Here is a 16,965-nt window from a genome sequence, read left to right on the forward strand (position 1 = left end):
CCACGCCCTTCATTCCGATGCTCACGGCCCTGAGCCGCCACCCCGGCAACTGGGCGTGGGGCCCGAGCAGGTGAACCCGGAGCGGGCCCTTTAAGGGGCGGTCCCTCAGGTGGTGGGCGAGTTTCGATTCCGTGGCTTCCCCCCTCCTGGCTTTCCCGGGCTCCTTCCTCCTCTCCCTCCTCTCCCTCCTCTCCCTCCTCTCCCTCCTCTCCCTCCTCTCCCTCCTCTCCCTCCTCTCCCTCCTCTCCCTCCTCTCCCTCCTCTCCCTCCTCTCCCTCCTCTCCCTCCTCTCCCTCCTCTCCCTCCTCTCCCTCCTCTCCCTCCTCTCCCTCCTCTCCCTCCTCTCCCTCCTCTCCCTCCTCTCCCTCCTCTCCCTCCTCTCCCTCCTCTCCCTCCTCTCCCTCCTCTCCCTCCTCTCCCTCCTCTCCCTCCTCTCCCTCCTCTCCCTCCTCTCCCTCCTCTCCCTCCTCTCCCTCCTCTCCCTCCTCTCCCTCCTCTCCCTCCTCTCCCTCCTCTCCCTCCTCTCCCTCCTCTCCCTCCTCTCCCTCCTCTCCCTCCTCTCCCTCCTCTCCCTCCTCTCCTCCCTCCTGCTCCTCCCCCCGGAGGCGGCTCTCACCTGGGCGGACCGGCGGCAGCAGCCAATGGGCTGGCGGGGCGGGCCGCGGGGTCTGGGTAGCGGCCGCGGCCGCGGCGGGCGGGGGGCTCGCCACGGAGAGTGCCGGGGATGCCCGCCCTCAGCCGGACAGAGGCCGCTGCCCACCCGTCCAGGTGAGCCCGCGCCGGCGACCCCTCCTCGGGACGGGCAGAGGAGCAGACGGTGCCGGAGCCTCCCCAGCGTGGGCCAAGACATTAGCAGCCGACAGACGGGCCAGAGAGCCGGGCGGCTGGCCCGGGGAGGGGGCGCGTGAGTGGAGGGGGTGGGCGGACGGACGGACGGACGGGCAGTGTGATGAGCAGCCAGCCAGCCCGACGGCCCGCGTCCGAGCTGCTCAGACAGGCTCTGGCTAGTCCTGGCCCCGTCTGGGGGCGCTCTGCCCCCCCTCCCGGGGAACGGGAGGGGAACTCTGGCGAGGAAGGGGAGGGGAGGTCGGAAGCATCCTGGGGGCCCCCTCCGCCCGCTGGCCCGAGATTGCAGCAGCCGCCAGGAAAGTGGGTTTGTCGGAGCCGGAGCCGGAGCCGAGCCGGAGCCGGAGCCGGAGCCGGAGCCGGAGCCGGAGCCGGAGCCGAGCCGGAGCCGGAGCCGGAGCCGGACCCGAGCCGGACCCGAGCCGGAGCCGGAGCCGGACCCGAGCCGGACCCGAGCCGGACCCGAGCCGGAGCCGGAGCCGGACCCGAGCCGGACCCGAGCCGGACCCGAGCCGGAGCCGGAGCCGGACCCGAGCCGGACCCGAGCCGGACCCGAGCCGGAGCCGGAGCCGAGCCGGAGCCGGGCCGGAGCCGGAGCCGGACCCGAGCCGGAGCCGGGCCGGAGCCGGAGCCGGAGCCGGACCAGAGCTGGAGCCGGACCCGAGCCGGACCCGGAGCCCGACCCGAGCCGGAGCCCGACCCGAGCCGGAGCCGGACCCGGAGCCGGAGCCGGACCCGAGCCGGAGTTGGCTGTGGCTGCTTCCCTTAACTTATTCAATCCCCGCCTCCCTCTGGGCCCGCGAAGCTCTCGGCAGTTGTCTTGCTTTCATCCTCTCCTTTCGCTCTCTCTTTGTCCATCTTCGCTCTCCCCAGAACTTCAAACACCTTGGCAGCTCAGCCGGGAGCTGGGATCGGAGCCTGGGCCCCGAGCCGGGCGCCCCATCCCTGCCCCGAGTCCTGGCTTGCGAACCACGGGCAGGCGGATCTGTCCACTTGGCAGCTTCTGCCCTGCCGACCTGTGCTCTCTGCCCTCCTGGCCTCCCAGAGCTTGGTCAAGCTTGGCGGGGGACCTCTGAGGCCACTAAGCGTTCTTATTGCATATTTATTGCACATTTATCAAATTGCTTTCTCTGACCTGCCATGTCTCCTGGGGTGGCCGAGTGGGGGTCGGCAAGGAGAGGATCTGCCCACTGTTTGTTTGCTTCCTCTCTAAATATGAACACTTTTCGTTGGACCAAGAGGTTACCACCAGTTGCCTGGAATGCCAGCGTTGTTTGGTTGTAGGGTGGCTCCTCTAGAACGTCTTGTGGTAGGTTTGAGGTCCTGGCCTCTTCCTTTTAAACTTCCCAAGCCTAGCCCCGAAGTTTCTTTTCCCCAGATTTCACTTCTGAGGACAGTGGGCTTAATGACTTGGTATAGGAAGAAGGACCATGTTATCTTGGAAGATCATGACTGACCACTAAGAGGAAGGAAAGATGCTGATTTCTTTGGAGATGGAGAGAGAGGCAGGATATGTTGAGGATGTTTGGCCCAAGGGACTCAGATTATTTGGAGTTTTGAGGACACCGTTATCCCTTCTAGTCTAATCCTAACCCTCTAAAAGAATGAGGTTGGGAGGGTGGTCTGATACCTCTGCAAATGGAAATACCCCTTCAATTTAAGTTCCCACCATTAGGAAAGGAGCACCCCCATATGAAGTTTAGCAGTGACTTGAAGGGACTCCTTCTCTGGGAGTTTTACTAGACCATAAGCTCAATATGAACCATCATAAGATTTTATTAATAAGAATTTATTAAGCACCTTCTACGAGCCATTTATGTTGGCTAAGGGCTGGAGAAACAAAGGAAGACAAAAGACAGTCCCTAAGGATCTAACAATCTAATCGGGACTAAGTGTGAAATAGCAGGCCAAGAGTCAACATGATCTTAGGCTGTTTCAAATAGTGTCCAATAGAAGGAAGGTGATAATTGTCCTCTGCTGTTCTATGCTTTGGGTCAAGCATCCAGAAGAAAGGGAACTAGAGACCCTGACATATAAAGGCTGTTAAGGGTTGATTAACTTGGACAAGAGAAGACTTAAATTCTGTCTTAAAGAAATTGAAAGGGGCAGCTAGGTGGCAAAGTGGATAGAGCTCCGGCCCTGAAGTCAGGAGTACCTGAGTTCAAATCCGGCCTCAGACACTTAATAATTACCTAGCTGTGTTGCCTTGGTCAAGCCACTTAACCCCATTGCCTTGCAAAAAAAAAAAAAAATTGAAAGCTATCTTTGTATATAATAGGAAAAGAAATTAAAATGTAAAAGGCTTAAAGAGAGCATGGTAGCAATAGTCAAATGTTTGAAAGGCTGACATGTAGAAGGATTGCCCTTGTTCTGCTTGGTGAATCCAACCTGCAGCCCTCCTGGTCCATTCTGGCTCCATTCTAGTTGGTAGTATTCATGAATGGGTATTGAATTTCCCCCCCTCGAGGAGCTTTTGTTGGGAGATGCAGCCCAGAAGAGCTAAAAGGTTGGACACCTCTGCTTTAGGGAAATGAAATAAGCACTTTGCAAAGAAGTACATGTAGGTAGAAAAGCCTTCTTTGCAATTAGAGCTATTCCAAAGGGAAGTGGAGGTTCAGCAGGTTCTATCATGAATTGAGGTATGGAAGAGATTCTCAGATATGAATTAGTTTACATGAACTTTGAGGCCCCCCCTAACCAACTCTTTTAATGATTCATTCTTATCCACCATCCATGACCTACTAAGTTTTGGTCAGGAGGTCTCCTTTCTCTTGACATCTCTTGTTTTACCAAGTGGCCTTAGGACAACTCACTTTCTCTCTCTCTCTCTCTCTCTCTCTCTCTCTCTCTCTCTCTCTCTCTCTCTCTCTCTCTCTCTCTCTTTCTCTCCCCCCCCCCCCCATTGTAGACAGACAAAGTCAGCTTGGAGAGACCTGAGTTGTCCCAGCATGATTCTGGCAGCTATAGCAAGGTGTTTCTTTCTGCCTGCAGGAACAGCCGCACCTATTTTAAGCAGCTGGAACTCTGTGCATTAACTCATTGTTGGGCTTTTGTTACTCAGTCTGGATGGGCAAAGAATCTTGGCATGTTGAGTTGTTCCTGTTGCATTGTTTAGCATTGTTAGTAAGGGGAGGAGGGTTTGCAGGCTTGCTCTTACATCCCCAAGTCCAGGTGCTGCCATGACTAGAAGACCATCTCTGATAATTATTCATGGGTGCCCTGGTTTTGCCTGCCCAATGCTTATCTATGTCTGTAATTTGGTGATGCTTCACCAATGCAACATGAAGCTTACATTTGGCAATCCCAAGAAACCCTGAGTGGATACATTTGAGTTCTTCAGTATAAGCAAGGAGCAGACTGTTTCATTCTAAAAAATAACAATTGTTAAGAAAATATAGCAGGGAGTATGGAATCTTGAATTCACAGTTCCTCCATTTTATCCCTCTCTTTTCACTAACTCTACCACACTCCATCCAGAATTTGACCCTATGGTCAGCCAAGCTCATCTCCCTGACCTAGAGACAGTGGCTTCCAGGTCAAGTTCCTAAATACAAAGTTAAACCATCAATATGGGCAGTACTTTGAGAAGTAGGAAGGCTGAAATTTCATTCAAGTGACTTATCTTTTAGTGAGCAACTTTAGTGTAATTGGGACTGTTATATTGGATGACTAATTCAATCTAAAAAACCTTAATAAGAGGGAAGGATTATGTTGACAGATACTTATATGTAGTATTCTCCAATTACATTCCACATTTTTCCATTTTCTACTGTTTTTTAATGACATAATTATCAGCTCTTTGGGTTTTTTAAATGTATTTTTCTTAATATTTTTATTTAAAGTTTTGAGTTCCAAATTTTATTCCTGTCTCACTCCCCTCCCCCTTCCTGAGACAGTAAACAATCAAATGTTGGTTATACATGAGGAATTATGTAAAACATTTCCAAAACTCAAATAAAAGGAAAAATGAAATAAAGTGGAAAAATAGCATATTTCAGACTGTATTCATTGTATTGCTGAAAATAACTAAGCCATTCACAGGTCTTCATTGAACAATAGTGCTGTTACTGTGTATGCTGTTCTGCTTCTGTTCACTTGCATCAATTTATGTAGGCCTTTCCAGATTTTTCTGATATCATCCTGCTTGTTATTTCTTTTTTTAGTTTTTTTTTTTTTGCAAGGCAATGGGGTTAAGTGGCTTGCCCAAGGCCACACAGCTAGGTAATTATTAAGTGTCTGAGGCCAGATTTGAACTCAAGTACTCCTGACTCCAGGGCTAGTGCTCTATCCACTGAGTCACCTAGCCGCCCCCTGCTTGTTATTTCTTATAGCACAATCATATTATATTATAATCACATCTTCCACAACTTGTTTAGCCACCCCCCCAATTTGTGGGCATCTCTTCCATTTTCAATTCTTAGCTTCCAAAAAGAGTTGCTGTAAATATCTTTGAACAAATAGGTCCTTTCCCCTTATTTGATATCTTTGGGATAAAATGTTTACTCTTTTTTTCTTTTTTCTTTCTTTTTTTTTTTAGGTTTTTGCAAGGCAATGGGGTTAAGTGACTTGCCCAAGGCCACACAGCTAGGTAATTATTAAGTGTCCGAGGCCAGATTTGAACTAAGGTACTCCTGACTCCAGGGCCGGTGCTCTCTCCACTGTGCCACCTAGCCACCCCCTAAAATGTTTACTCTTTTGAGCACAAAGAATATTAAATAATTTTAATCAATCTAATTTTGATACAGTGGTAAGGAAGACATATTCAAATTACTGTGATTCAAAGGAGAATTCTTAAATGCAAAGAAGAGGAAGTGTGACTTGGTGGAGAAAATCATGGGTTTGAAATGAGAGGATTTGAATTCCTATCCCAATCTTGAGTAAACTTGGAAAATCATTTTGCATCTTTCTGATTTAATTACCTCCTTTATAAAATGAGGGAATTGGACTGGAATGATCTCTAAGTCTGGTCTAAATGCTAATGATATTATGAAAGGAACAGGAAAAATGCTAAGAAGACTTTGAGAAGAAGAGAACTCACAAAGGCCATGAGAAACAGCCTGTCTTCGATTTGCCCTCTTGCTATAGTTCTCAAGGTCCAGGGGGCATAGAAAGGGGCAGATTGGGGTGACTAGGTGGCTCAGTGGATAAAGCACCAGTCCTGGAGTCAGGAGTACCTGGGGTTCAAATCCGGTCTGGGACACTTAATAATTACCTAGCTGTGTGGCCTTGGGCAAGCCACTTAACCCCATTTGCCTTGCAAAAAACTAAAAAAAAAGGGGGGCACAGCAAGAACAGCAGGTGTTTTTAAAGGAATAGTTTGTGGAGAGTAAGGCAGCTTTGGTTGAGATAGTAGACTGACCTCTGTACTAACTGGGTCTCCCAGTTTGTGAAAGATATGGGGATCACAGTGTCAGCATAGATTGAGTGTGATGTCAGTTCAGAAATTGAGATTAGTTAGAAAAGAAGTGATGCAATCATCCCATCTTGGTCATTTTACTTATGACTTGGGCCTCATTCACCAAGAACTTTAACCATCAGGCAGCTGTTGATAACCCTTTCTCTGGGAAGGAACTTTAAGGTTCCATCAGCATATCTTCCCATGGCCTTGCCTAGGAGAGCACCTCCTGGATACTGACATTCCAAAGAGCTTTGCCTCATTCTCAGAATTGGGTTGGTGGGCCAATGAATGCTGAAAAGAAGGAATGGTGTTGGGAGGTAAGGGCCAAGTCATTGAATTGGTTTATTTGGAAAGAATAAATTCAACATTTTCTGTATTAGAACTCACCCAGGACCTTCCTTCAGGGGAGTACAACTTCTGGAACTAGGCTAAGGTCATGGTAGAGAATGTTATTCTTTATCTTAGGCACGTATAGGCAGGAGCAGAGACTAGTACATTTTGAGATGGGAAGAGAGAACATCTCAGTCATTTAGCTACATATTTGAGGTAACTTGTTGCATATATTCTTTCTCTAAGGCAGTGCTTGGCCTGGGTAGGTGGGTGGGAAGCTTGGCAGTTGAGCATTGGGAATGGGGCTGACTTGGAATCCTTGTGTTTTGCTAATAGCAGTTGTGAAGTTCTCAGGGAAGAGAAAAGCAATTGACCTCAAAATAAAATTGTGGAGGGTCCTGAAGGCCCTCTCCCTGAGTTGAGCCTTTAGAACAGGACAGAGAAACCTTGGATGCTTTTCTTCTAGGAGGAGAGAGGAAGAGATAGGACCCCTTAACTGGAGAGAATGACCAAAGAAATTCCAGGTACTGCTGGGCAAGTTAGCTGCCTCCTGGCCATGACGATTCAGATGTTTCTGCCACGGATCTCTGTTGTCTTCTGGTTCAGATGCTTTCTGGTTCTTGGACTGGGAGTTGAATATAGAAAGTGATCAAGTATAGTGCTTCCTGGCTCCAGTAGAATCTTTCCCTCATCAATGGGTTCTATACCCTTGCCTCTTTATCTGTTACCTTGCTCTGGTCCATAACTACATAGCTTTTCACCCCTTTCTGCTCTCCCCATCCTTTTTTTTTTAGGGTTTTTTTTGCAAGGCAAATGGGGTTAAGTGGCTTGCCCAAGGCCACACCGGATTTGAACCCAGGTACTCCTGACTCCAGGACCGGTGCTTTATCCACTGCGCCACCTAGCCACCCCTCTCCCCATCCTTTTTTTCTTGAACAAGACCAATTTCTCCTGAATTTCTTTGTAACCTTAGAAAAAATTACTGTGTTTTCTGGAAAAAACTATTCAGTGAAATCTCTTATATGGGCATTTCTCACCACTTAATCCTATTCTCAAAGAATGGGAATATTGAATTTATATGGTGATTACTTCATAACAGCTCTGAGTTATATCCATTTTATAAGTGAGAAAACTCAGGGATGCTGTGACTTGTCTTCATAAATGCTGCTGCCACCACCACTAATAATAATAATAATAATAATAATAGCTAATATTTATATATCTTCTTGAGGTTTACTTCTGTAAGCATACCAAGGAGCTCCCAAGCACAGATTCCATTGCTTCAAGCAGGATGTGTGCACCTGGCACCATGACTAGTGGATGCCTCTCTGGCCAACAGCAATTCAGTGGAGATATGCTTCCTACTGCATTCTTTAGATTGTGGGAAGTTCTGGCCTTCTAAGCCACAGCTTGGTTGGAATCCAGAGTCCTGGCTCCCATTCTTCTCAAAGAAACCTGTTCTTGTCCCATAGAATTATTAGTATCCTCAGGTATGGACCAAGCCCAAATAATATTTGTATGATTGAATGAGCTGGAGGAAGATGTACTGGAATCTTGAAAATATTACATAAACTATTATTATTATTACTATTACTATTTTGGGGGCTTCATATACCACTAGAAACAACATTCTGGGAATGAAGATTGCACCAATGCCATGTCAGCAGAGTTGAGAGGAAAAATGTTCTGAGTCAGAATCAGAGGTGCTAAGGCTCCTGGTGACACTAAGCAACTTCCAAGTGCACCAGCAAGAATTCCCAGGAAAACTTTCTGGAGCACCACCAAGCTCAGACAGGTGTTTCATATATATATATATATGGAGAGAGAGAGAGAGAGAGAGAGAGAGAGAGAGAGAGAGAGAGATTGATTGATGGATCACACCATTCTTTATAGTTCAAAAGTGCTTGCTCTATTGTTTATCCACAGTAAATCACCAAGGACTTCAGCTTGTAGGCTTAAAGTTTATCTTTTCTAGAATGTTCCATTTCTTCATCTAAGCAATGAGGCTCTTTCCCAGGGTTTTTGGGCATTTTCCCCCCCAAAGCAACCATGTATAGCAATGCTGGGAGCATTTCAGAGTAGACATTTCCTGCGGTATGACCAATGAAAGTCCACAGGGATTTCTTGAGAGTGGTTCTAGTCATTGGGGTGGAGCTATCAAGAGGACTGAATATAAACAATGGCTCTTGAAAGCTTCTAGAAAGAAAACCAGGGCAAGTTGTGAAGTAGGTATGCTAATTCCAGACCGACCAGTGAGCTGGCTCCCTTGGGACTTTAAAAAGCTAAGATTTGCTTTCTGGGAAGTTTGAGGGCCTACATGTTCTTCCTTAGATCAATGTGGGTAAAAAAATGGCACAAACTAATCCATCCCTGCTGAAGAAGGGGATCAAAATCTATTTCTCATTGTCATCCCAACTGTTCCTCTATAATCTATATTTTCAAGTATTGGTGATATACTTATCCATGGGATATGTTTGCCAAATAGAAAACTCTGTTCTCTTTTTGCAGATTAAAGGTCCTGAGAATGAAGGCACTGGGAATAAAAAATTGGATGTAATCTTTCTTGCCCCAATCTTAGCAGTAGATGGATGAAAAAGAAAAGGCACTCTACCTGTGCCCTTACTTCCTTTACCTGTTAAAATATGCATCCATTCATTCTTGGGTCTTATAGATGTACTGTGCCCAAGATAGTGACTGAAACCAGGATTTTTTCAAAGTAAAGACTACCTATGTTTCCAATGACATCTTACCTCTACCATCACCACCAGATATGGAATTAAGGATGCTTCTCCATAGTATAGGGGGGTTCTATAAGAGGAGAAAGAAGCTCACATTCTTATTCTCATATTCACATCCTCTATAGAGGATTTATGGGACAATGTGGACAAGAATCAAGAAAGATGAATTGTGGGTGGGTAGGTTGAAGTGCTCATCTTGATGAGAACATGAATTCAAAGAAATATTTAAATGTAAAACACATTTTAAACAATCTGTGAGATAGTATGTATAGTAAAATACCTATTTTTTTTTAGAAGAGAAAACTTAAACTTGGAAGATGTTAAATTCCTGTCCTTTAGTCATACAACTAATAAATCTTGGACTCAAACTGGCATCTCCTGATTCTAGGACTGGTGTTATTTCCATTAGACTATATTGTCTCCCTTTGAAGTCAGAGCATGTTGTAGACTAGGGCTTAGTTCATAAGCAAAGGTCAGCTGGTTATAGTTTAATGATATGAGTTAAACAATGACCCTGAATTACCAATGCTAAGAAAGAAGATCAGCTGAAATTAGAATGGGCAAAGTTTACCTGGGAACCTGATTCAGCTATTGGGAAACTTGCCAGGCTTGAGGAGGGGAGAAGTAGCACATTTTGTGTTGTATGTTCTCCCCAAACTTCACATGTATCTACAAAACACATAATTCTGCTTTCCCAATCCAGTTTCCTTCCCACATTTTTGACGCTCCTGCCTAGAGTTGAATGATAACAATAGCTTGTATTTATATAGCTCTTCACAGCTACAAAGCTCTTTCCCAGTGAATTGCCTCATTTGGAAGACCTCCAAGTGACATCTGACATTTGACTTTGTGGTCGGGGCAAACTTGCATTTTTACTTTGGAGTCGACCAAAAGATGACATGCTGAATCTTGGGATCTACTGTCCTTAGAAACACTTAGCAATAATGTGGGAATATGCCTGGCTTGCTTTGGGGTGAGGGAATGTGCCAAGTACTGTGTTAGCAGCAACTTTACAAATATCTCATTTGATCCTCCCAACAACCATGTGAATAAGTATTATTTCTCCCATTTTATAATTGATAAAACTGAGGAAAAACAGAGTTTAAATAACTTACCCAGAGCCATACAGCTAGTAAATGTCTGAGTAGAATTTGAACTCAGGTCTGTTGAGGTTGTTCCACTTTTTCCATTCAATTATATTCAGCAAGAATTTATTAAACACAGTGCTAATCATTTTGCTTGGTTCTGGGAAGACAAACAAGACCAGTTCCTTCTTCCAAAGAGCCATTGCTCTTTGGGGATGATATAGCATGCCTATAAGTAAGAAAAGTAAAGAGGAAATATATCCAAAATAATTTGGGGAAAGGATGAACAACTGTGGAAATCCAGAAGGATGACCTTGAGCCAAGTCTTGAAGGGAGTTGGAGATTCTGAGAAGTGAAGATGAAGCAGTAGTTTTCCAGGTGTGGGGGAAACCTGTGCAAAGATATCAAGGTGGTGGGAATTGGAACTGGAAATGGAATGAGAACAACAAGTAGACTGCTTTTTGTCTATGAAGATGATGTGAGTGTTACCAGCCTGAAAAGACAGGCTAGAGCCAGATTATGAAGTTCTGTACTGATAGAAGAATTTGTAGAGCTAGTAGAGAGCCACTGAGTCTTCTTGAGGAGCAGAAGGACATGGCTTAGAACTGGGTTTTAGGAAAGCCTAATAATTCCTCACTTACTATTTGCCTGTCATAAAACAAATGCCATGACTGCCCTGAGTTACACTGGATCAGACATGCAAGAACAGGGGAGGAGAATTCTTCCTCTTGTTCAGATAAAGAGAGCAAGAGGAAAGGGATGGTGCCCTTCAAGAGCTACCTGATGGATGCCTGCCTATGAGATGAGAAAACCAGGAAACAAAGTAATGACTTGAGCAGATCTCCCCCTTCCTAATGTGCTGAGAGGGAGAGAGAGAAAAACCCCTCTGATGGAAATCCAGGACTTTGCCTAGTCATTAGGTTACTAGATATCCTATTATCCCTATGTTTCACAGAGTTAGGAGGAAAATATCACCTCAAATTGAACAGACAGTAGTTATTGACCTTATTCACATATCATGACTGTTTTCCTCTTGCTTTCTTGCTTTCTAAAGGTAGCAATGTTCCTTTCATTGACGGCCTGGGCAACATGGTCCCCATCTGCTCACAGTTTCTGCTCCTAGCCCATTCTTCAGCTTAGTCAAATTTTTGAATTCAAGTCCTTCAAATGCTCAAAGTCACATTGGCTAATGGAAGAAATCATTGGGTCTAGGAACTCAAAGATCAGACTTATAGTCCTAGCAACCTTTGTAAATGACTCTGGTAACCTTGAGTAAGATGTTTAACTTCTTGGGGCCTTACTTTTCTGGTCTATATGATGAGGATTTGGATTAGATGATGAGTTTATTTCTTTTTTGGACTAGGATTTCTGGACTAGGAAATGGAATAGAAAACATTAAATTAGATCCCAGTAGATCTTTTGACAATGTCTCATGCTATTCCTGTGGATAAGACAAGCTAGAAAATAGTTTGGAGAATTTAGAACTGGTTGAATGTCCGTAGCTAGACAGAAATCAGTAACAGTTCAATGCCTCTTTGGAAGATCTTTTAAAAAGAGGAGTACTCCAGGAATCTATCTTTGGTTCAATGCTATCTTTATCTAGAATAAAGGCAGAGATAACATGCTAATCACATTTATAGTTGAGGTGAAACAAGATTCAAAAACCTCATGAGTTATACAACAAAGTCAGGATCCAAAAATTTCTTAACAAACTATAATAATAAAGTGAATCTAATAAGATTTTATATTTAATTTGGGCTCAGGTGAATTGAGTTTCCATTCAGTAGAGGTCTTCAATCAAACTCTGAATGACCACTTGCCAGAGACTTTGTAGTGGGCATTCATTTTTTCTGTGACTCTCTCTTATTTTTTTTTTTAGGTTTTTGCAAGGTAATGGGGTAAAGTGACTTGCTCAAGGCCCCACAGCTAGGCAATTATTATGTGTCTAAAGCTGAATTTGAACTCAGGTCCTCCTGACCCATGCGCTGGTGCTCTATCCACTGCACCACCTAGCTGCCTCAACTCTCTTCTTAATAATTTTTTGAAACCCCTCTCGGCTTTGAAATAGCCAAGTTGCTGGCACATTGAAGCATGCTCCACCTCAGGGTTCATGTTGTTAAGTTTAGTCCTATAAGTGTGTGTGTGTGTATGTGACTACAGGATTAGAAAGGAAAAAACTGTGAATAAAAATAGTAATTTTCTTTACTTTTCTCTCTCTCTCTCTCTCTCTCTCTCTCTCTCTCTCTCTCTCTTTCATCAGAAGAAAACTAAGACAAGATTACTTTCATTTTCTGTTCCTGGCAGGTGACTTTTCATATTCCTTTGGTTACTCAGCAAAAGAGAAAGTTATAGAATGAAAAGATAATTGGACTTAAAGTTCAGCAACCTTGGGTTTGATCACTTAATGTCTCTGAACCTCAGTTTCTTTTTCTGAAAAATGGAGATAGAGCAAATCTATCTCATAGGGCTGTTTAGATTATCTAATAAATGAATGCTTGTAAAATCCTTGGTGAACCTTCAAAATTATGCTTTTTATAAAAAAAGTTTTTGAACATATTTTTAGCTGAATTGATGTCAGTTAAAAAAACATATCTATGGGATGTGAAATTTGATATTTCACCTCATACCTTCCCATTGTTGTTGATGTGCTTAATGGTGATCAATCTGAAATGGATTTAGGGTAAAATTCAGAGCTGGAGGTATTTTAGCATCTAATTCCTTAAGGTTACTTTTCTCTCATCTTACTCCACATCTTGAATCCACCTGTTATATACAATGTCTCCCCTATTAACGTTTAAACTCTCTGAAGTAAGGAATTATCTTTTGCCTTTCTTGTATCCCCAGGATTTAACATCATACTGACACACCTTAAAGACTTTATAGGTGATTGTTGGTCAATTGATCTAGTCCAGTCCTAGCTAGAAAATGAGTAAATCAATTAATAGGAAGCCTTCTGCCTGCCCCTAGATGTGTTCTGGCCAGAGGGCTCTTTCCAATAACCCTGGATGGCCTCCCATCTGCTCAGTTAGCTTTCACTGTTATCTCCTGACTACTAATTGAGACACTTACAAAAATAATGTTGCAGCTTTCAGCTGAGTTCCCAATCTCTGTTCCCCAAATGCTGAGCACATTCACAGTGAACTCTTCCATCTTTTTGTGTTGGAAGGGCTTGTTCTATTTCAGTCCCCAGAACAGGGAAGGAGAAACAGTGAGAGTTAATTATGGTGTTTGCAGCCTTTAAGTGTATGTAATACTGGGTGTGACTTTCAAAAAACTTCTCCCTTCAGGCTGAATATTTCCCTTTCTCATTCCAGCTTCCAGGGTAAGAGAAGTGAAAACTAGCAGGAAAATGGAATGTTAGCTCAAGCATGTGAATGCAGAGAGAGCTCCAGGAAAGAGCATGCACCTGTTTCAGTGAAACAAGTCCTAAGTCTGAGGGACCGCCCCAGGTAGCCTTTCTTCATGTTCTAACCCATGGACCTGATTGACCTTGGAACACAGCCTCCCCCCTCTCCTCCAGGGGCTTTTGGCATCAAGGCTTTGCTCCTCTTTGCTGTAGCTAAGCCAGTACAGTGTAGGTGGAGAGTAGATGTGAACTGTGTATGGGTCTGAAATGAACTAATAAAGAGAAAGACAGATTGGGGCCAGTACGGTGGGTAGGTGGGGTAGGAGGGGAAAGGAGGAGGGAAACCCAGAATTCTGAACAGGAACAAAAATCAGAGGACAAGAGTGAGTTAATGAGAGGAGTTGGTGAGAACAGCTTGGAGAAGTTGACTGAGTATCAATCTTGGAGAAAAATACTTTTGGAGGAAGATTTCTGGTCTGGAGAAGCCAAGGTTATCATATACCATATTAAATAACTCAGATTATCATATGCCAAAGAGAAAGCAATGACATCAAGAAAGTCAAGGTTCAAGGAAGTTGTGAGTTGTCTGAGATCACATAGGTAATAAGTGGTAAGAGGCAGAGCCAGAACTCTGAATCAGGCCATTTATCTCAATGTCTAGTGTCCATCTTTGGGGGATGGAGATCATGAGGTCATTCTGCCCCTCCCTCCAAGATTTTTATACCTGGGTCAAAACAACATACAGGTAATCTCAGACAACTTTCTAAGAGGATGAGAATAGAAAAGATGTTGGTTTGGTTTGCTTTGGTGGAGCAAGTTCCTCATCAGATGAAATTATGTTCAGGAAAACAAACAAATGTAATAAACCACTTGAACAATTGACCTCATTGCTCTAGTCATCAGTTGCATTTAGAATCAAGATTAAAGGAATTGAATTCAGAAATAATTTGAGGTCAGATGTGGAAAAACAACTATTATTTACCTTAAAACACTCCAAACCCATAGTTTACCTGTTAAAGTATTTCCTTCTTGTTTGCTATGTTAAATAACTTCTGAGCCAGTAAGCTCAGTGATTTAGAGCATGAAGTTAATAAAGTCCAGGTGACACACTTGACATCCAAATGGACCAGAGAACTACATTCAAAGAAATTCCATTCCCTTACTATGGGGAACTGCCCTTGAAGAAATTGAAGTGTAGACATGAGAAGGTTAAAGGTCCTGGTTCCTAAGAGTTTGGGAGCCAATCTTTGAACTGGCAGAATAGAGAGAAGGCAATGGTATCATGACAATCATGTCCCTTCTATCCTTGCTTTGGGGTTCAGTCTTTACACCTAGGTCTATTCATTTTTGTGCCCAACCTGGCCAACATCTTCCCTCCTATTGGAAGTATTGTGCTGCTCTAGTGTTGGAGATGGGAAGTGGTTAGGGAGATGGTAGCTCTTGCCAGTGTGTGGGCATGTCTATCTTCATGTATCTGTGTGGAGATATGGGCATGAACATTTGTGCATTGGTTAGACCAGGGGAAAAATTTGATAATGCTACTAGAATGATATTATTGTACTCTTTATTATTTCCATTCTGATTAGTCATAAAAGATTTCTGTGGGTATGTTTGTTGAGGTGTGTCTATATCTGGGACCTCAGTGTATCCATTCATCTGTATGGGAATCTTATAGAACATACTCCTCCATTCAAGACTGAGTTGCTCTGCCTCCCCTTCTCTCAGTGATCCTAGGTCAATCACTGAGGAGTATCCTTCTTTTTCTTTCCTGTTATGTCCCACTAGGATTTTCTTAGGTGCAGAAGAGGGAGCAGACTCTAGGACTTCATGTAGACCAGGTCTTAAGAGAATTTTACTACTGTCTCAGCAAATTAATGTCAATGAAAGCCTCAAAATTTCAACGAAAGCCTCAGCAGTGATCAGAACCAGATTGAAAACTTCCCTGGCCAGACCCATATGGATCATAAGATCAGAGAGATTGAGAGCAGGAAGGAGTCATAGAATCAAAAGAATACAATCCTCTCATTTCCCAGCTGAGGAAATTTAGCCAGGTTAATTGATTTGTCCATTTGAGCTTCCCTTCATGGTTCCTTTAGGAGCTGTTTGAATATTGGTTTCACCTGATTTGATGACCAGTTGACAATCTGCACTGATGAAGATTCAGTAAGAAGTCCCCAGTTAGTTAACCTTATTCTATTTCCAAGCCAGAAAATGATTTCTAACCCCAGCTACAGATCTTCAAGGTCATGCCTGTGGACATTGGCATTACTGAAACTTTCCTCTTTTCATTTTGACCTGTGCCCCTGCTCCAAAACTTTCTCCCTGAAATAGAGTGCACATTATCATTTCAGTTGTGCAGTTATTTTCCTACAATGAAAGTGTATCAGGTACAAAATATTTGCACGTGAACTAAATTACAGCCTCAGTTACCTACTCATTCAGGTTTGAAGTATCATAGGAACCCAAGAAAATAGACTCTTTTACAGACAACAAATTTGACTCTTCTAATTTTACAAATGAGGAATCTGGAGACTATAGAAAGTTAGTTGACTTGCCAGGTAGAATCAGAATTAGGGCTATGTGATGTTGAATGGTTTCTTTAGTCTTTCAGGTTTCTCATCTCTAAAATGAAGGATTAAGCTAGACTTCTGGAGTCCCTTCTAAATCTAAATACATGTTATTCTGTTCTCCTGATCCAAATCAAGACCTCTTTATTCTATATCTACTATACTGTCACTTCGGTTTCTTCTGAGATCTTTATTTCACCTCCCCTTCCAATCTTTTGGTGTTTTCCAGACTTGCTCTTTGAGGTCCTTGCCCTCTCTTGCTAATTTACCCTTATTTCCATCTTTGCCCAGGCTGAACACTGTTTTTCAGTTCCTTTGATTCCAAAGCAAACAGAGTCCTTTTTTCTTTGGGTTCCAAATCTACTTTTCAGGTCCATTCCTGTTATACACACTCAAATACACTCAGCTCCAGTAGCTCCATGTTACCTCTAGAATCAAATATAAAACCCTGCTTGTTGTCCAAAGCCCAGACTTCTTAAACTTCACTCCTCACTACACAGTCTTTGATCAGTGACACTATATCTTTTTGTTACTCCCTCCAACAAAGCTCTCCCTCTCTTGGTATTTTTACTGCTGCCCTTGTCTGGAATGCTCTCCCTCTTCAACTCAGCCTAGTGACTTTCTTGGCTTCCTTCAAGTCCCAGTTAAAAATGCC

The 16,965-nt window shown here is 43.9% G+C and overlaps 1 protein-coding gene across 1 annotated transcript in view; it reads left to right on the forward strand.

The window, feature by feature from the left end:
* The first annotated feature begins 652 nt into the window (after positions 1-652).
* Positions 653-16,965, forward strand: part of GRAMD2A (GRAM domain containing 2A) — a 79,638-nt gene continuing 63,325 nt past the window's right edge. The window contains exon 1 of the mRNA XM_074233045.1: positions 653-768. The gene's annotated coding sequence lies outside the window, so the exon portion shown is untranslated. The remainder of the gene's footprint in view (positions 769-16,965) is intronic.

The sequence above is a fragment of the Macrotis lagotis genome, chromosome 4, assembly GCF_037893015.1.
Source record: "Macrotis lagotis isolate mMagLag1 chromosome 4, bilby.v1.9.chrom.fasta, whole genome shotgun sequence".
Classification (NCBI taxonomy): Eukaryota; Metazoa; Chordata; class Mammalia; order Peramelemorphia; family Peramelidae; genus Macrotis; species Macrotis lagotis.